The sequence below is a fragment of the Anomalospiza imberbis genome, chromosome 5 (assembly GCF_031753505.1).
Source record: "Anomalospiza imberbis isolate Cuckoo-Finch-1a 21T00152 chromosome 5, ASM3175350v1, whole genome shotgun sequence".
Classification (NCBI taxonomy): Eukaryota; Metazoa; Chordata; class Aves; order Passeriformes; family Viduidae; genus Anomalospiza; species Anomalospiza imberbis.
The window spans coordinates 19236411-19257018 of record NC_089685.1 but is presented as its reverse complement, the minus strand read 5'-3'; the positions used below and the strand labels follow the sequence as shown (position 1 = coordinate 19257018).

The 20608-nt window shown below is 38.6% G+C and overlaps 1 long non-coding RNA gene across 1 annotated transcript in view; it reads left to right on the top strand.

Moving 5' to 3' along the window:
* Nucleotides 1-20608, top strand: part of LOC137474959 (uncharacterized) — a 78140-nt gene that overhangs the window by 5644 nt on the left and 51888 nt on the right. Inside the window, exon 2 of the long non-coding RNA XR_010999584.1 lies at nucleotides 10122-10240. This is a non-coding gene — a long non-coding RNA (uncharacterized lncRNA). The remainder of the gene's footprint in view (nucleotides 1-10121; nucleotides 10241-20608) is intronic.

Here is a 20608-nt window from a genome sequence, read left to right as displayed (position 1 = left end):
TTGATGGGAAATTCCTTTCCTCTCTCTGCTTCCCTTTCTGATAACATGTGACTGTACTGCTTCTCTAACTTCTTCTGGTCTTGAAGTTGTCACTTTATGTCTATCATTCAATCACTCAACTCTGTTTTCCTGTCCAGTTCCTGGATAGGTTAATTAGTCATATCTATCATAGAAATCCTCAGAAGGGCAATATGTAAATTCTTTGCTGCTGAAGTTAATAGGTCAGATCTTGACAAGTATCTCATTGGCAATTTTACAAGGCTCCATGAAGATGGACTTCAGAATCAAGTAATTGTTATAGAAATTAGCTTATGTTATTCAAGAACTAAGTAGCATCACCTGCACCAAATTTTTCACTTTGGATCAGGGATGCACTTGTAAAATATTGAGACTGCTGTTTGCCAATTCAGACGTGTAAAGATAGATGCATAAACTTCTGACCATGCCTTACTTTGTAAGAGAATCTGTGCTTAGTAGCCTGGACAGTTGACCATCATTTATCATGTAAAAAGAAGAATCAAACTAGGTAGGATTCCCTTAGTAATCTTCAGGGTGGTTGCCACAGAAAAATAATTTACTTCTATTTATTTAGAAAATGGCTTTTACTAAATGCCTGTTTACAAGTCTTCCTTGCAAAACATGACAGAGAACAAATCAACCAAGATAATAACATACACGTTTTCCTGTTGAACAAAAATATCTTGTTTTTGGATTGACTTAAAATAATAACATATTCTTTTCCTTGCTTAGTAGTATTTTAAAGACTAAGTAATGTTAATGTGACAATGGATATTCAGAAGATAAACATTAGTTCTTAAACACTGAAATCTCTTTTGTTGTTCAGACAATCAAAACAGATAAATAATTAATGACAATAAAGCCAAGAAAGAACAATATTAATTGTTTTTGTTGGAAATATTTCCATGATGAAGCTTGCAGTAAGACATTTTCTGTATGTCTGTTTTCATTATCTTTTAGAAAGTCTAGTATTTGACAAGTCAGCTCTATAAACTAACTCACAGTAGTTGCAATTCTAGTACGTTGGAAAACATAAGTTTACCATTGCCAAAATCCCCTCAAATATGTCTATTTGGAGTCATTTTTACAGGCCAAAAGATAGTCAAGTATAGGCTGTTAGTAATTTCAGATTGCAGACCTGCAATCTAGTAAGTATAAGTCTGATACAGGAGTGTCACAAAGAGCTAGTTCCCTCTGATGACACTATTTTAAATAACACAACTGTAAGCTCATTTGTCAAGAATGAGATGTCTAAGTCCCATGTTGGACGAACATGGAGGAACCAGATTGCACCTAGGTTGTGTTTTGGGGATTGTCTGTACATGGAAATTTCTTTTGTTCTTATGAAGTTCGTACAGTGGATATACTCAAGATCACATGGTATAGTTTATTAGGGATAGAGCTTGGTGAGATCATTTGTATACCCTCAACTTTCAGCAAAAAGGACACATTCATGTTTTAACAAAGGTAAATTCTCAACCCATTATTTAACGTGTCACAAGGATGAGAGAGGCCATTGAGGTTTATTTTTCTTCTTCATTCTACTATCCCTTTTTGGTTGGTTAATTCTCAGGAATAAGAATAAGGTGACTGGAAGCAAGCCTAAACCTTTCCTCACTGCTCTTGGAGAACTTATCAGCCTGAGTTTTTATGATCCATTTCTTGTATTTAGTAAACCATCAGAAAAAGGAGTCTACAGTTTGACTTGTCACAGCTACCATGTGAGAAGAAAGGGTTTATAGTATATTTGGTGACACCATTAGTAAGTTACCTGCTTTAGGAAAAACCTTAGATAGTGTAATAAAATATGCCAGTTTCTTAAAAAGAACTGCAAGAAAAAATTCTCCACTGTTCTCTGTCCTGAATTATCCCTTTTCACAGTAGAATCTGTGCACATTAATGGATAATTGCTGCGGGCAGTCCTGGGCACTAAGTGCATGTCTTGACTGTGTCTAACCACATTGGTGTAAGTTGAAGGTGGCCCCCTTCTCTCATCCTCCATAGGCAGAAAACCCAGGCAGGGAAGGAGGAGGATGTAATGTTCCTGTAGCTCCCTCAAGACAGAAGATTGGGACAGCAGGGTTAATGGTGATTCTGACATTCCCTGCTCAAATTTAGGAAAAATGTGTGCCAATAGGTTTATTTGTAATAAAATACATATTGACTTTTTCTCTTTTGCACCCTACTCTGCCACCTACATTTTACACTACTGAGAGTTTACATTGAAAGTGTAGGGCATCTCCTGAGAGGAAAAAGTGAGTATTTGTTCCCTTTGTGAAGTGATGAAAATGTCAGTACCAATTATGTAGGAACATATTACCTTTACCCTAATTTCATCAGATCAAAAGCCAGCTCTTCACAATTTTATGCATGAGTGTGGCATTAGCAGAAGCTCTATTACTCTGGTTATTAATGGGCGTAAAGGATGTTTATTGAAAGGTGTATAGTTCATTGAGCACTCTCTGAACTGTGTTTCTCAGAAGCCAAGGATTTGTTTTCGTTGCTGAATGTCATGGAAAACACTTTCCATTTTAGTCATTGTATTTACTACATGCTGCTTCTCAAATCTGTCATCACGCTGTTCTTCTTGCCTCATGTTTTCATCCTTTTCTCTCTGTACCTTAGGTTATTTTGATCCAGGCTTTTATTTTCTTTCAGTTCAGTAATTAATAGGGCTGATGTCACTCCTTTTATGCCCATGCTGAATTTGCCTCATTTCTATTTTGCTTTTCAATTTATACGTCAGCCGAGATCTCTAGTTACAATAGCTTCATATTTCCTGGAAGCTCTGCGTCCTGGGGCCAAATTTATACCTGGTGTATTTTCCATTGACACAAAATTACTCCAAGAATGAACATCTTTATGTTTACATGAAACTGGTCTTATTTTTTTCCTCAGGCACTGTACCAGCTGTACCAACCATGTGACACTTGTAGTAATTTGAATTATATGAAATCAGATTATGTTTTGGGGACTTGGCAAAGAGAAAAACAATGAAATGAAATTATGAAAGTCACAGATACAGGCTAGACCTGTTTTTTTGACATAGTGTACGTAGTACTCACAGTAAGTACTAAATCTTATTGCAGTCTCTTTTTCACTGCCTTGAAAAAAAAAGAAATTTTAAGATGGGAGAACAGATTTTAGAGATAATATTGCATTTTTGAGTATAAAAGCTCAAGATATCTCTGACTACCATGCAGAACAAAAAGATGGCTAGCAGTCAACTAGATTTGAAGTGATGCACACTTAAAAAACATATAGAACAACCATTCTGTGATCTGTTATGGGTGCTTAATATGGAAGTAAACATGGAGCTTTTCATTATGTTTGTTAATAATGCTAGAAAAAAACCCCATAAAAATAGGTAAATATATGACCAAAGTTGCAACTTATTTAAATCAAGTGATTCCCTCCTCAAATGCTCGCCATCCATCTTAAGGGAGAAGCATAAGAAAAATGAACTTTTTTGTTCTCAATTCAGTGCCAGTCTTTGCTCTGTTCGTAAGTGTCTGATAAAGAGATAGGCTACCTCTCTGCATCTCTTGGCTGTGGTACTTTCAGTGAGTCTGTGGGGATGGTCCCTGCACCACTGACACAGCAGAAGGAACTGTAAGAGCAAATGAGTTGCTAAATCTGTTTCATTGATTTCCCCCTGAGCTTAGAGGCAGCAGTGCCTGGTCAGTTTTTGTGTACTCCTTACCAATTGGCTGATATACCAGCACATGGTGGGGGGATCTGAGTGTGAGATCCTTCCCTGCCCAGCCCATCCCATCCCCCAGCAGTGAAGGCAAAGGAATTCTGGAAAGTAACCTGAATTTTAGGATTTTATCTGGATCATCATGATGATAGACACTATTGTCTCCCACCACACTGAGGTTGAATTTCAACCCACCATGAGAAAATTTCACTTTGGTGCCTCGCAGGGAGCACTCTGCAAACTAAAACCAAGTTGCAGAATGTAACAATTTGGTTGATGAAAGAGATCTTCACATATTAATAAAACATATTCTGAAAGAAAGTTTTCCTTCTCACATCTGTTCTTCAGTGATGGGTATTGCATAGAACCCAGCTGTTTATTGTGAAGTCTGTTTAGATTTGGTAGGTGGGGCACACTCTATTTACAGAAAGAGAAATTATGGGATCTCTGGAGCCTGCTTTATGCATTTTAAACTCATTCTGAGGCTGTCTCTGCCTTGTGATGGGTTTGAAAATTACTCTTGGCTTTGTCATTGAGATGAAGCAGATTGGGGCAGGATAAATACTTGTGTGGATACTAGGGTGTGGCAGGAGGTCTTTGAAAAAAGTGACTGGTGCAATAGGTCCAAACCATGAGGCACAAAGTAAGAAGGAGATGCAAGGAGAACTGGAGGGGGAGTCAAGCTGAGAGTCTTTTTAAATGCATAGCTTCAGTTTCCTTCACACATATTTTCACAGAAGTAAAACTTGTGATTTCTAATCCTTTCATGCTCTGGGATTTTTAAGCTATAAATGAAAGCAGAAAAAATAGTTTGGGGTTTTATCTTAGTTGTCAAAACTCTCAGCAAATTTAGTCCTAAATTCACTAAAACATTGTGTCTAAAAGAAAAAGACAAGCTTTGACAACTGTATTTTTGCAAATTTGTGGTAAAAGCGAGAAGTGCCAAACACTGTTCACAAAAGAGCCAGACAGAAAAATTACTCTTTTCTTACTTCTTCCTACCCAGTCATTCTGGACTGTAATTTTGGAAGATGTGAGTGTAGTGGCGTGTTTCGGGAGGGGCCCCCTCGGGGGTGTCCCTTGGGTCCCCCCAAGGCTGTGAGTTCGCTGGTAGCAGCAGGCAGGCAAGGAGGCTCCACACGGCTTCTGAGGGTGCTCATTAGATGAGGGTTTATTGGGGTCCTACCCCCGGGAGGCAGCATGGTTTCTGAGGGAGAAGGGGGGAAAGGGGAGTGAGGGGGGAAAGGGGAGGGGGAGAGAGAGGCTGAGAGAGCACGGGCCAGGAGAGCCGGCGAAGGGAGCGAGCACCGTCCCCCCAGCACACTGAACAGGGAGATTCAAAGTGGGCGCGGAACAGATTGGGCCAGTGGGATTACAGACACAGGACACTGCAGGGGAGGATCACAGGCTTGGAGTAAACCATACATTTTCCAGGGCTGAGACAGAGCATACCATTTAACTAAAACGTAACACCACATGTGAGAAACCCAGATTCAATTCTTTTTGCAATTCAAGGGGATTTTGAACCCATTATCTCACAACAGAGATCACCAGCCAGTATTGGATGTGTTACTCCAGAGTGGATTTCTCTCAACTACTCTTTCTAATGTTGTGCAGCATTGCACAGAATACTAAACACTTTGTGAAGAAAGGATAGGAACTTTGCTGTCTTGCCTATTTTTCTGACTTTACCCTGGTGGATATTTCATGTAAAGTGGACCTATTGCAATAGGAGTGATTAAGAACAGCACTCAAGTATACCTTAAAGTGGTTTAAGCTCTCCCTGGGAGGTGGGACGTGAGTCTAAATGATTCTAGGAAGTGGAGGGGTCCTGTATAGTTCCAAGTAAGGTTAACTCCAGATATCCTCTATCTTTAAAATAGTTTAAAGCTGCACTGTTAGTGTGTGTGATATAAGGAAGAGGTGAATATTTATTTCCTTGAATTTGCATTGTCTTGTATTGCAAGTACAAGAGCCCAAATACTTTCCTTGTTGATTCATTCAAGGTTGTCCACCTGTGAGAGACCCAGAGTGAAAGATGTAAAACCTCATTGTGAAAGATGTAAGACTGCACTCACTAAAGCCTTTAGGGAACAGACACAAGTGCCCGTCACAACCTTGTGGTATCAACCAAGCAGGAGTGAACAACTGTTGTAGAGTAATATTTCACTCAGCCTTAACAGGTCCTGCAGGCATGTCAGAAGCATCTCCACATCAGGGGCTGATGAGAGATCAAGTAAAGCTGGCAGGAATACTTACTGTTTTGAATGATAAGTAATTATTATGGAGAAAAGAAAAAAAAGAAAAAGCAAACCCTCGAAACTACAAAGACTACAAAATGGGGGCATTTGTACATGAATGTGATTTGCAGTTATTTATCTCCCAGTATGTAATCTTGAGCAAATTCAGACCAAGTACTGTCAATTTCTTTAATAGCTACAAACCTTTCTTAAAAGAAAGATGCATTTACTTTTATCATCTTATCAACTTCATGTGAAACAGAATCGTTCAGCCTTGTGCTGAAGGTGCTTTGCAAAGTAGGAGCTCTGTAAAGACGTACTGTGCACTGACGTATAAGCAAATGGAATGGGCAGGTGTGTTTGACACTAACTTTTACACAGTGTTTTGTCTAAAAGCCTGGAAGAGCTGTCCAGCTGTGCTGCATATGCTTGTTCCTTTTTTTTAATGTCAAAAAGTCAGTCTGACAGAACTAGGGCGTGATGAAAATAAGCAGCTCTTACATGTTTAAGTGGACTTCTAACTTATCAGGCTTTTGCTAAACAGTGGTAACTTGGATTATATGCAGATGGTTTCCATGTGGTGGTACTCCTGTGAGGTTCTGACATGAGAATGCTGTTTTCAGTATGAATTAATGTATAAAAAGCTGTTAATTGGTTGATTAAAGATTTATGTCTTACAGAACAACTTCTTCAGTGTTTTCAAATATTATTGACACGATGGCAGTTCCCAAGTGCAAGTATTCTTCCACATCAGCTCAGATAAATGTTATTTAGCTGTTGTTTAAATTTTAGTTTAAACTAAGTTTTAGTTTAAAAATGCAAACATCATGGAAGATAATGCTTGTTTTTAAACAACTGAAAAGGCAGGAGAAGACTGAAATAAGTTATTTTCAGACTTTTTTTGAAGTGGCTTGCTGATTAGGGCAGAGCATCTAATTTCAGAGTAATATCTTTGTTCTTCTTGCAGGTTTTGGAACAACATGCCCATGATAAATATTTCTTGCCTCTCTCTTTCAAATAGAGATCCAAGGCACAGCATGAACAAATGTGAATTTCATATTTGAGAAGCATGACAAGCATTTCAAAATTTAGCCCAAATACAACCAAATATATTCCTTGTTGGAAAGAGAGCCTATAATTAACCTACTGAAACTTTTTACCATGGGTGGTCATGGCTGTTTTCATTTCTGTTAGGTGCATATCATTGGAATGCACCTATGTGTCTATGTGACATTTTAAACGATGGATAAAACCTCTTGTTTTGTATTTTACTTGGAGAAGACAGATTTATTGCCAGATTTAAGAGTGTGCCTTCTCAGAGGCATCTTTGTAGGGAATACATATTCCTTTATGAAAAACTAGAGACCTAGAGTCTTTCAAATTTTCTCTCCAATGACAGCATCTTGCTGTATATCCTGAGCAACATGAAGCCTGGCTTTTTTGGTTCTCTAACTAGGTGTAAGGATGTCAGAGTTTTCTCAGAAGTTTTGAAACTTCTGTCTCTGCTACTGGGATTCTTAAATCTCCTTGGACTTTAAATAAGACACAGCTTTCACTGTGTCTAGATATCAATACTGACCTTGTGCTGCGTTCCCTGGCATTGGCTCTTTGTGATCAGCCTAACCAGACTAATTCAAACTGTGACCCTGGGACTTTTGCTGAGTGACTTGGAGCCTCCAGGCACAGAGGGGATGATGATATAGTTTGACTGAGACATCTGTGTTACTGGTCTAGAAAACATGTCTTGCTTAGCATGTCTGCCACCAGCCATGACTTCAGAGCACCTTATTTTCCTTTTCTAGTGCTGCACTACTCTGGGCTTAGTGGCTTTATTAGAGTGGTTTCTCATGACTTGTGATTCGGTTACACTCCCACTGATGCTCAATGGTGATTAAGCTATTCCCTTCCAAAACACACAGCCAATAGATGATAGCTGCTGGTACTGCAACTTTACCCAGCACTCATTCCATGTAAAAGCAGCTCTGCAGGGAGGGAATGGCCATGGTCTTTTAGAGAAGGTGAACAACACGTTTGTACTGTTAGGGCCCTCTTTGTTCTCTTCTGGACTTACAAATAATGAATTCTATTCTTTATGGAAAAACTATTCAAACAGAAGGGTTGGAGTGTGCTACTCACTTTGTGGTAGATCCAGGTTTTGAGGATAGTCTTTTGGGAAAGCAAAGCATCTGAGAAATGTCTTGGATCCAGTTTTGCTACTTGGGATATGTACAGAAAAAAACCATAGCTCATCAGCAATATATGTCAATCAATGAAGTGGATTTCTGAGCCACAGCTGGCAAACATATGCCATCTTATCAGAAACAATTTGAGATGCTGAGCTTCAGGTGAGCATCTCTTCTCCAATGTAGAGAAAAATTTTAACCCTGAGGCTGTTACAATATCATGCTTCATTTTTTTGGGTAACTGACTTGCTCTTTTCTGTTTGCTTGTGGGAATGATACAGATTCCAAGAAAGTTGGATGTTGCAACCCGGGAGTTGGATTGTCCACACAATTTCACACAGCATGCATTCTGTGCTTAAGGAAGATCCCTCCAATTTTGGGAGAAGTGGCATCCTATTCATTAGCTTTTCCTACTCACTTATGTAGACACTGTGCTCATTATTTATCTTCCATATTTTTATATAATGCTGAAAGATACATATTGTCTGAAGTTTACCCTTACCAGTAGTCAACTATTTTCCTGTCCTGAAGAATGAGGAGTGTCCCCATCAGTGTTTTATCAGAGTAAATGAGTGCTCTTTTCATGCCCTAAATAGTCCATTTGGAGTAATGCTTCTTTTCCATGGAGAAATGTAATCCAAGTCACACTCCTGCTGAAAGTAAATGTTTCTCTACAGCCTGGCATCTTTATCTATTCATTCAGACTCTAATTACATGAACTATTACCTCTCAGGTAATAGTATATCATAAGGCCAGAATGGGGTCCTTGATATTCAGTTATGGTTTAACTCACAGGTTGTGACTTCTTGCAAAATATTAACTGGGCTCAGGTTCCTGAGAGCTGATGCTGTTGTGTACCTGGGATCATAGGTGCTCTGATTCCACTGAAGATAGCATGGCACGTATCATACTTCATGTCATGTTGCAGTTTCAGGGGAGTTTTTATTACAGGCATTCCAACGATATTCAGAGCACATATTTAATTTCAAGCAAGCTCTGCTAGTCTGGTGCCATTAAACATATTGTTTGCACAGTTGGTAGAATTTTGAGGAGTGTTGAATGTAACAAGTGGATTCACTTTGGTCTTTAAATTGCCAGGGAAACACTGCATGGTTATGCAGTCACTTTTTCCTATGACGTTGCCATCCTCAGCCAGCTTTGTTGAAAGTATGTAGCTTCAACATGTAAACTATTAATGACTTCAGTCATTCTCTATCACATTTATTGCAAATAAAAGAACACTGTGTTTTACAATGACTGAAACTATTCAATGGACATTGAATTACAATCAATGAAGTCAAATGAAGTTTTCTATCTACATGACTAACAGCACCTTCAGCAAGGCAGAAGGTGTGGGACTTGAAATATCCCAGGAGAAAGGGAAGATGAAACACTGAGGTGGTCATGGGGAAGGAGCAACATCATTCAGTAAGCATTTGAAAAGTGTATGCCCCATCTTTGCAAGTAGAGGAGTCTGACTGTTCCTACTCTGACTACAAAGACTTGGGGAAGCAGCTCTAGGCAGCTATTTGGGAATGCTCCATTAAGCAAGGCAACTGAGCAAACATATTCAGAAAGGAGTTTAACTTCTGAATCACCAATGAGTGATTGATCCAGAAAATTCTGTAGCTCCTCTTACTGACAGGGAGAATAAACCTGATTTCTGTCTTCTTTTTGTTGTATTTTTAAAAGTTTTTAATCTTTTTGCCAGTAGCCAAATTCTTTGCAATATGCTGAATGCATATCAGGGTTTGCTTTTTATTTCAGTGCCTCTCAGGACTTGAGTAAATGGTCGAGGGACTAGTCTCATTGATACTGTCTCCATAAAAACAATCTCTTTCTGTTGCTGTGTTCCTTCATCTGTTATAGAGGAGATTGTGAAGGAAATTTTAACCGACTATATATTTTGTTTGCATTTAGCTTTTGTCTAATTTTATAATTTCTTTCCCATAGGAATTGCATTAACCCTATGTGTTACAGGTCTCAAGAGGAAGGATCATCTTCCAGTGTGAGAAGAGCACTGTGGAACCAGTGGAGATACTAATGTTGTTTTCAATGCTGTTCCTGCACTTGCAAGGCATAGTCTGTCTTTAAACAAGGTACAGTTTTCAAAATCTTTAATCTAACTAACTGAGAATTTCACTGGCATGGTTGCACAAAGGATTAAAGGACTGGTCATCTGCAAAGCAACCTATATATATGTATGTTTTTAAGCAAGTTCACTCCTCTCTATAAATGCCAAAAATTAAATTATTTTTGCAGTTCTTTGGGAAACTCAGCTGTTTTTCTATCTATCTTTTATTTCTTATTTCTTATTTCTTTCTTATTTCTTATTTCTTTCTTATTTCCTATAATTTCTTTGGCCACCAAGAAGTCTGAGAAATCATACTACATGCTTTAGAAAAAACCTTGTTTAGGGGATAAAAATGCAAAACCAGCCTGCAGGAGCTTTGTTATTTTCAGCATTCTTTGAGGCTGACTCATGGTTTAGCTTCTTCGTTATCCTCAAGGATGACATCCACATAGAGCGATCTGTCTAAGCAATATTACTCCACTAGCTTTTAATAATCTGACCTGCACAGTGTCATTATAAAAAGTTAATATAGAGGTTTTCTGTCCTGAAAACCTCTCATCAGTCAAGAAGCCAGAAAGAATGTGAACAACTTCAGTTCTGAAGTGCCAAGGAAATGGGTTTGAATAAGAAAATGCTTTTAAATGCACAGTCTTGTCCTAGCTGACCTGTGATACAGCTTGCTTTTGTGTTCCATTACAATATTAGAATATGGTGGGGCTTCTGTGGCCTAACTTCCTATTGTAAATCACAGAATCATTTAGGTTGTAAAAGACCTCTGAGATCATGAAGTCTCAGTTGTTAACCCAGCACTGCCAAGTCCACTACTAACCTGTGTCCCTAAGATCCACATCCGCAAGTTTTAAACACCTCCAGGGTTGGTGACTTGTTCACTTGCCTGGGCAGCCTGTTCCAGTGCTTGACAACCCTTCTGGTAAAGAAATTTTTCATAATATGTCACACCAAAATCCTCAGTCATCTGAACTGCTATGAACACCAGGTATTTATATAGAGAGAAGGATACAGTAGCATCTCTTTTATCACAGAAGAGGTCTGCTTCATTGGACAGAGTAGTAAATGTTACTGTGGATGCTTTTAGGACAAATCAGATGAAAGTCCAATGTTGAAACCACAGTTCTGAGAGTCACTAATAAATATGGACACTGCTTGAATGTATGGGTGCTGCATACATTTCAGTTCAATTCTACAAACCTTCTCTTATTTCCCTGCAAAAGGCTAATTACCAGCTCTTATGTGTTTCTCTTTGCCTGTATATGTTCTCAGCTATTAGTGTTGTGCTTATTTCAAGCTGAGACTTCTGCTTATATATCAACCCTTAGTAAAAGGAAGATGTAATTGCTGGCAGGATTCTTTTGGCATAGTAGCTATTTAATATAATTACCATTTAATGAGGAAGCAAGCATTAAAAGTAAGTCAAACTTTGATCACAGTTAAAATCTTCTTTCATGAACTTAGAAATCAAAAATATTTATATTGATCCCTTTAAAAGTCACCTATGTTGTTTCTAGGTATTTTATGTAAAGGGCCAGGATTGACTGCTCCTCCAGTTGCTGTACATCCAGTGTTGTCAAAACCAGATCTGATTCCTAAAACAATTTCTGAAACAAGTCGTAGGTGGAAAAACTGTTTGGTTTCATAAACATGTAACTTCCCGCCTGCAATATCTGAGTATATTATAAAACAGCAGGTCAGATTTAAAGATACAGTGTTTGCTAACTGAAAGAGATGGTATTGATTAATGAAGTCCACTTGATATAGAAATCAATTTTGGTTTATTTATTTATTTATTGTTTAAAAGATATTTTACTTTTATTGGTTATGGACCTTTCCAACTCCCTTCAAGGAAAATTTAAAGAACAAACACAAAGGTATGCCACTTGCAAGTTTCCAAGATCTGTTGGCTTGCATAAGTCCACCAAATATTTTATGAAGAAGAGTATTTACAACTGTAATCAAAGAACAATTGAAGATCAAACTTACCATTGATTCAACTAAAATTGGTGTTACACTTTTTTATTGGATTTTGGGATTTTAATGGTCTGCTTGTCTGGCTTTTTTTTACTCAAGTTGATGTGTCCATGAAGAAAGATATTTCTAAACAATGAACATAGTTTTTTTTTATAAAAATAATGAAGCAGTTGATTTTTGAAGGAAGCAATAGAGTCTGTGAAAGGGTAAAACCACTCTTTAGAGGCTAAATTCCCTGCAGGTCAGAATGTCAAAGCTGAAATGTTTGAAAGTGCACTTTTTCCTTCTCCTTTAATACAGCATTGAGATGTGCTTAGTCTTTTATTCATTATGCTTTGTATTGATGGCAATTTATGATGTCATTCTAGTATGGATTATTTCATATATATTCAGCTTAGAAGAATGAATTAAAAGAAATGAGACATTTTTGTGGAATATCTTGACAATAGTTTCTCCAAATACTTTAAGATGAACTGTAGGTTTAGTCTGCACAGATTCCATCCTGGGGTAAATAAATGTTCCTAATAGAGAATCTTTGTGTCTGCTTCTCAGAAATATTTGTATTTGTTTGGAAATCTTTAGACTAGTGAAAATATGTTAACTAAAAGGTATGATGTTAACTAAAAAGGATGACTGTTTTATGTGGTAAAGAGAGAAAATTATTTGAAAAGTAAAATAGATAAATTTGGCTTGCAAATCACATACTGGATCCAACTTACCCGTGAGTAGTCACTGTTTCCTATTTGTGTATTTTTTTATCTCTCTCTTAGTTTACAGTCGATGGTTTATAGTTTATATAAATATTAATGTCTTCCTCTCTCCTAATATTCTATTTTAGGGAAAGACAATAAAATAACATAGTTTATTTTATGTCACATTGTTCCCTAAATTTTGGACAAAGGGAAAGTATTTTTATTTAAAATTGACCGTTCCTGAAACATACCACTCCATTTTTCTTAAAATTATTTTTATATAGACAACTTTTAAAACTCTAAATGTCTGAATTCATATCTATATTTTCCCATTGAATAAAAGTAATTGTTTTTTAGACTTTCTTCATATTTATAGTACTTACCAGGGCATATGCTCATCCATTCTGAATGTTAATTGATGGCAGAGTTCAATTTTTCTGTCATCACATGGGATTTGTCAAGGACAGACAGCAAAAACTAAGAGCTGGGAGACTGCAAAACATGTGTCTTAGCTGAGAAAACATTGTCTTCCATCACAGCAGGCATTCTGGTGTATTAGAAAAAAGCTATTACTAGGAAACTCCCTTCCATATTTTTAGTGATTTGAAACAGTGACACTCTTGCTACAAATGTGTATGGTACAATGCTGCTGAGTGTACTAACACACTAGCCAATCTCCCTGCCTTGGTGTGAACAATTATGTGTGCACATATACCATCACTCCAAATCTGCATATATTGCTTTTGCATGCAAAATAGAGGTTCTAGCACAATGCTTCCAAGTTCAATGTTGTTGTAGTTTGGGTTGGTTTAGTTAGGGATTTTAATAAATGCTAGTTAGGTTGGTTCTCTGTACCCCTATTTTCCCCTCACAATGGTCCGTTTCAAGCTGTGTGCCACGGGAGCTCTTACATGTCAATCTTGTAACCACTCCCTGCTTCTTCACAGAAAGTTCTGTGCCAGTCACCCCACCTCTGCAATGCTACTTGTCCCAGAACACTGTACCCACCTCTGATATGTTCCCATAGGTTGTTATGTTCTGTGTCACTCCCCTGTTGTCTGTCCCCATTGGGTGAGGGGGTTTTCCACCCCTCTCTGCCAGCCCCCTATTTAACCCAATGCTTTCTCTGTCCCGGTGCCATTTTGCCCTGCACCATGCTGGGAACGGTCGCTCCGACCACCGCTGTGACCACGTGGGAAATAAAAGTGTGCCTCTCTCATCCCTTCGTTTCCTCTCAGAGTGAAGCTACCAAAGCTGCAAACCGATGCCAGGACACTCTGCAACCCTGGAGCGCCCGTCCACGTGGCAGCTACGGTCTCTGCAAGGGCAGCTCTAGCCGGGCTTTCCTGCTGCCTGAGGCCGTAGAGGGTAAAAGCCGCACAATGTATCATGTATTGTAGCACTGTATTTTGAAAGTCTGTGGTACCTGTTATCTGATATTTATACAGTGCAGACTCTGGGCAGTCAGGTATGTGGGACTGACAGCAATTTTTGACTATTATTTCTTAGAGAAGTTTGAGAAGCTGTGTAGTTTTGAAGGGCTGATTCCAGCCTTTTTCCTCCTGTGAGCAGCTCTAGACATGCACCACCCTGCCCACGGCCCAGGGCACTGTTCCAGCCCCCCTGGGGCTGTCATTCCCATACTGGTGACTCTGGAGCAGGGCTGGTCTCCAGCTGCCCACAGCCTTGCCCTGCTGAGCAGGGCCCACCCACAGCTCTGCATTCCCAGAGAGCTGCCTGATGCTCAGGGCTGGGGTTGCTCCTGCTGCCCAGCTGCTGGCTGGGGTGGAACATGCACTGGCTGACAGGACCTGCCCAGATGGGTCTCCTGGGAAGCTCTCACCACCCCCAGTGTTTGACCCTGTAGGAGCCACCAGCCTTTGTGGTGCTTGGATAATGGGAATGATTATTAAAAACATATTAATAATAATAATAAAAAAAAAAGCTAGTAGGCTTTTTCTTAACTGCAACATTTCCCAGAAGACCTTTTCTTCCAAGACGTTAAAACCAACATCTTGTTTGAGTAGGAAGAGTAATACAAGTTTAAGGAATCCTTGTGACTCAGTGGCGTGTGTAGGAAGCCCTGTGGTGTTGTGTAATGGGACCAACAGCCTGGAATTGATCCTGCCAGTTTTTCCTGGGGAAAACCGCCAGAGACTTGAGCTGTTAAGTCAATGTTGCGTTTTAATGAAATTTTTGGCACATCTAATGCTAAAAGTCCCCTGAAGGGAAAATATTGTGAATCCAGCTGGTAGTGCTAGAAGTTAGGTTTGTAGGTTGGGAAGGAGGTTGTTGCTTGTAGTGTTTGTTGGGAACTGGGGAGAGGTGCTGCTTCCTGTCCTGTGGGATTTGGCCCTAGGGAAGTAGGGCTGGGAGCTGCCACCTGGTTCTTCACTGTAAGGGGATTTGCTGTGACTGCTGGCACTGAGCCCTGGATGTGAACAGGGGTGCAAGAGTACTCGATGAAACCACTGCATGGACACTTGTTTCAGAGCTGTAGTAAGTGAAATGAACCATGAGCAGATATGTAGGGGAATATACAGACCATGTGGTTTGTGAGATGTGTGTGTTTCAATATGGGCCAATACATTATGAACTTCATGTGTACATAAGTGAGAAAGGAAGCAGTTGACAGAGTGTTTATAGTGAAATAAAATTTTACTTCAAACACTGCTTGTAGGCATCAGTCAATTAGGGAAAATGTGTTTTTTTACTTGCCCTATGGGTTTCAGAAACTGTTTCAAAGATGCTTTCAGGGTACTTGCAGTTGGGAAATATAGCTAAATACACTAGTGAAATATCTATTTAATAATGATGCAGTTATCAATTGAGAATAATGCATACCATAGCATTAATTTCATAGCATAATGTGTGTGTGCATATGTAGGCGTTCTCTTCCTGATGGCTCTGAGAGTAGTTCATTAAATTAGCAGCTGAAAACTGGAGAGTGTTAATAATTCTCATGTTATTTATGTATATCTTTGTGCATTGTATAGTTTGTACCCTATGTAGAATTATCACTTCTCTGTTGGGGTCTCTCACTTATTTAACTTTTCTGCAGGATCCCCATGAAAAGAAACAAAAGCACTTCTGTACCTCCCAGATCTGGACCCAGAAACAATCCCACTTCTGTTAACTCCTGATTATGGAACTGGGCCAGCTCAGCTACATTTCTCTGCTTCCAGAGTATGCAACCAAATAGTTCTACTAAAAGTAGGAGAAAGCCAATGAAACAAAAGAGCACTTCAGAGAGATGATTTTATAATCTTAAGTGTATATTTTTCTCCCATAATATTATATATCATCAAAAAGCTAATTTGAAGAAAAGGAGCAGATCTAGCCTGCAGTCTTCTGGCAAGCCCAGAATTCCTTGAGGCTTGTTGCCTCAAGGCCCTAAGCCTGTTTTACTCAGTTTTTCATTGTTTTAAGTTTATATTTCTCCGTGGTTTCTGTGGTTTTCTTTTTTCCATCATTCATACAAAAGAGATGATTCTCAGGTTGTTCCTCCTTTCTTAGAGTTCCATAGATAAAGCATGGAGAGGTTGTTTTGAGAAGACCATCTGCATTCATGTTGGCCACCCTGTAGTGTATTGAGAACTCTCTCTTTGGACAGGTAGAGAAACTCAAGTGAGAACAAACCATTTAAGAGTGGGAAGGGCTGTGATGGAGCATAGTTGATCACACCAATATGGAAGCTTACGGGATCTCAACATTCCAGGCAAAATATTTTACGTGGAGGTAGAGTTCAGACACCTTGAGACTCCTTTGTGCTATGACTAAATGTGGGGTTTGATTTATGAATGGAAATGATTAGGAAATTCCTTTTGAAAGCTCTGTTCTGGTCAAACTTAAAACAGTTATGTGCAAATATAAAGTTCCAGTTGCTGAACCTTTTTGCAGCCTTGTGAACACTCATGAGTTAATGAAGTCAACAAAAACTGCTGACAATTTTTCACATACAATAGGTGCTTGAGTCTTTGCAGCTTTGACTCATTTGTGAACTATTGTACCATTTTGACACTTCTGAGAAAAACATTTGAGACTATAGTATTTTACTTGCAATCTAGAGTCTCTACCTACATTGTGCTGCGGGAGGCAATCAATGAAAGAACTTTGACATAAAACAAAATATAAGCCTGGGAGCAGAAGAGAGTTTGATAATCAAAGCTACTGTTTTTGATGGTCTGTAGAGAAAGTGGAATGCAATTCTAAATCTCATTAAGCTGATGAGTGATCTTTCTCTTTCTATTAAATAATTTTGACCTATGCTGAAAGCACAGTTTAACAAAATTCTCAGCTGGCTTTGGAAGATCCCACAGGGCAAAAACCAATAAACATTCAAGTGTGATTTCTGAGTTTGCCAAGACAAAACTGCAATGTATGTGAAATAACTGAAGGCCACATACTTTATAACTTCTGTGCAGGAGAAAGGTGGGGGAAATGGACCTTATAGACCATCTCTTCTGGAAAATAAAAGTGTATGAGCCTTAAGAGGCATAGCTGTGATGTTGTTCTGTGGTAGTAAAGGCATTAAAATGATACATTTCTTTAGTGTATTCTGGCTGCATTTGTTTAATACTCTATAGAATAAACTCTCTAGTTGGCCAAATTGACCCCGAGATTAGCTCTGTTCCTTAAAGAATGGTGCTAATAACACTGAGGGTGGGGGTTCAATCCACTTATGGGACTTTTCACTTCAGAGTTGGACTTGGTGATGCTTGTGGGTCACTTCCAACTCAGAGTAATCTATGATCTACTTTAGCTTACCATATTTATATTTGGAAAGAAATCAGTATCCTGAGGCCTATAGAACAGAGTCTTGGTTTGTGCTGGACTTTTCCACACATGGTTTGCTAATGCAAACAAAAGCTATGGATGTGACTTCTCTGTTTAAGATATTTGTATAGAAGCAAGAGGGGGGGGAAAATAGGGATTAAAGAATTAGGCTTCAAAATATTAGATGTTAAAACTCATAATAGTTTAACTGCTATGAAATATTTTTTTGTAAAATGGTAAGATATTTCTGAATTGTGTCTCTTAAAGACAACTAAAGAATTTTGCCATTGCCAAAGTTAACTGGGACACTTTGTTGTGCTTTTAGGGGCATAACAATTAGATATAAAACCATAATCTCAACGATTCAATAATTTGGGTTTTTTTACATGAAAAAGGGATTGAAGTGTTTTTATTCACTAAATTAGGTACAATTCCAATGTAATAATGAATTCAGTAAAGATCTTTTCCATGAGCTGGTTTGGTATATCCCAGGTGAAATGTTCAATGAGATTCCCAAGTAAAATCTAAGGCTCTTAAAATTAACAGCAAATCCATATTTTATTATAAAATTAATTTTTAAATTTTTAATAGAGAAAACTAAAATTGGCAATTTAAAGTATTTCACAAGCCCTGTTTATTCCAGTTTTCTCCTGCCCATTGTAAGCTTGTGTGATCGATGTTAATCAGCTCAGTAACCTTCTCTTGGTTGTAGCAAACATTGCACAAGCTTTTTTCACTGCAGAGAGTTTATTTTTTGATTGTTTTTCTGTTTTTTTTTTTTTCTTTTTTTTTTTTTTTCCTGGAGAGGATGGAGGCTTGTGTGGTGGTTTTTTTTCTTTTTTTTCTTTTTTTTTTTAATTTTAAATTTGTTTGGCGTTTTTTTGTGTGGTTTTTTTTTTCCTTTTGTTTCCTTTTTTTTTTTTTTTTTGTTGCTGAATATTCTTACTACCAGTTGCTTTGCTTGCTTCTAGAAGTGATGAGAGTCAGATTGTGGTGTTAAGGATACATTAGCTTCCTACATCCAGGGAACTTTCTGTAACCTCCTGTTTTCAGAGATACATGGCATGGAGTCAAACAGCTCCTCTGTAGTTCTTTGAATGCAAAATTCTGCTGCAGTCCTTTCACTAGCTTGGCATAATATTCAGGAACACTTGCCTGTATTGTCAGTTGTTCAAGAAGGTGCATAAGAACTTGTTTTTTAATAGGCAAATATTTTACTGTTTATCTTCTTATTTTGCCCTTTTTTATATTCTTTAAATGTAAAGGTGAATTTTCTAAAATGCACGTTGAAGGAAAGCAGACAAGAAAGGTTCTCAGAGTTGTATTTCACAGTCTTGAAGTATTTTGAGTATTTTGATGCTAGTGTTATTGTCTCTTTTGAAATAGAAATTTATTTACAAATCTCCTGAAATTGCTTCAGTTTTCTTCATATTTCAGTTAATAAATTAAGTGTCCCTATGCTCCCAAACCTGTCTCTTATTATACTCTCCATATATGTAATATTCGGTAAAAGTCTGTCTTCAACTGTTTGCTAAATGTATTCAGTGTTTGAATCAATATTGAGGTTTCCTATGAACAGTTGCGGTCAAGTTTATGATAAATTATCTTTTCATCAATGTTATTAAATGTAGCATTCAGACAATTTGCCAATTAATATGCTGTCATCTTGGAGGAATTTGTGTGAAACTGGATTATACTTGCAAAAAGAATTCCTGTAGTTTCTTCAGGATACAGAAAATTACATTTAGGATTAATCTTTTCTCTTCTTTCCCCTCCCCCAACAACCTTTTTCCTTTCTCCTCTTTCTCTGTTGATATACTCATTATTTTCTGAATGAATGCCAACACCATAGCAGATTTTTCAAAGACTCTCATCGTAGCAGACATTTTGAGCTATGGCTTTGACAGATTGCACATTTTGAAAGTGCGATACTGTAGCAAGCTTTTTAGTAAATTTGGCAGACTACATACTGTCTTGAAATCCACTGATGAAAAGTGAAAAATCTATTAGATGTAGGTTGGCAGGATACATGTGACCTGCTGACAGGCTGTGTACATTTTTTATTCAATTCTAGGAGCAAGGAATCCAATTCTCAGAAGTTTATGAAGAATTGCAGTAAATGTCACTTACAGAATGAAAAAAAACATCATGGAAGAATTAGATTGAAGAGATGACTTAAAAAAGTATTGCAAAAGCCTTTGTCTTACATACAGGGATTTTACTTAAATTATAACCACTGAGTTATGAACTTGCTGGACAGCTGGGCACAGAGAGTGCTGGTGAATGGTGCCGCATCCATTTGGTGACCAGTCACTAGTGGTCATCCCCATGAATCTGTTTAGGGCCCAGTCCTGTTTAATATCTTTATCAATTATCTGGATGAGGGGATCAAGTCTACCATGAGCAAATTTGCACAACACCAAGGTAGGGAGGAGTGTTGATCTGCTGGAGGGTAGGAGGGCTCTGCAGAGGGATCTTGATAGGCTGGATTGATGGGCCAAATCCAACAATATGAGGTTTAACGGGACCAAGTGCTGGGTCATGCACTTTGGCCACAACAACCCCCTGCAGGGCTGGGGACAGAGTGACGGGATGGTGACCAGAGAGGGACCTGGGGGTGCTGATTGACAGCAGCTGAATATGAATCAATGTGTGCCCCCCAGGCTGAGGAGCCCAATGGCATCCTGGCCTGTATCAGCAATAGTGTGGCCAGCAGGACTAGGGAAGGGGGAAGGGAAGGGAAGGGAAGGGAAGGGAAGGGAAGGGAAGGGAAGGGAAGGGAAGGGAAGGGAAGGGAAGGGAAGGGAAGGGAAGGGAAGGGAAGGGAAGGGAAGGGAAGGGAAGGGAAGGGAAGGGAAGGGAAGGGAAGGGAAGGGAAGGGAAGGGCTTCTTCCCCTGTACTCAGCACTCATTAGGCAGCGCCTTGAGTACTGTGTCCA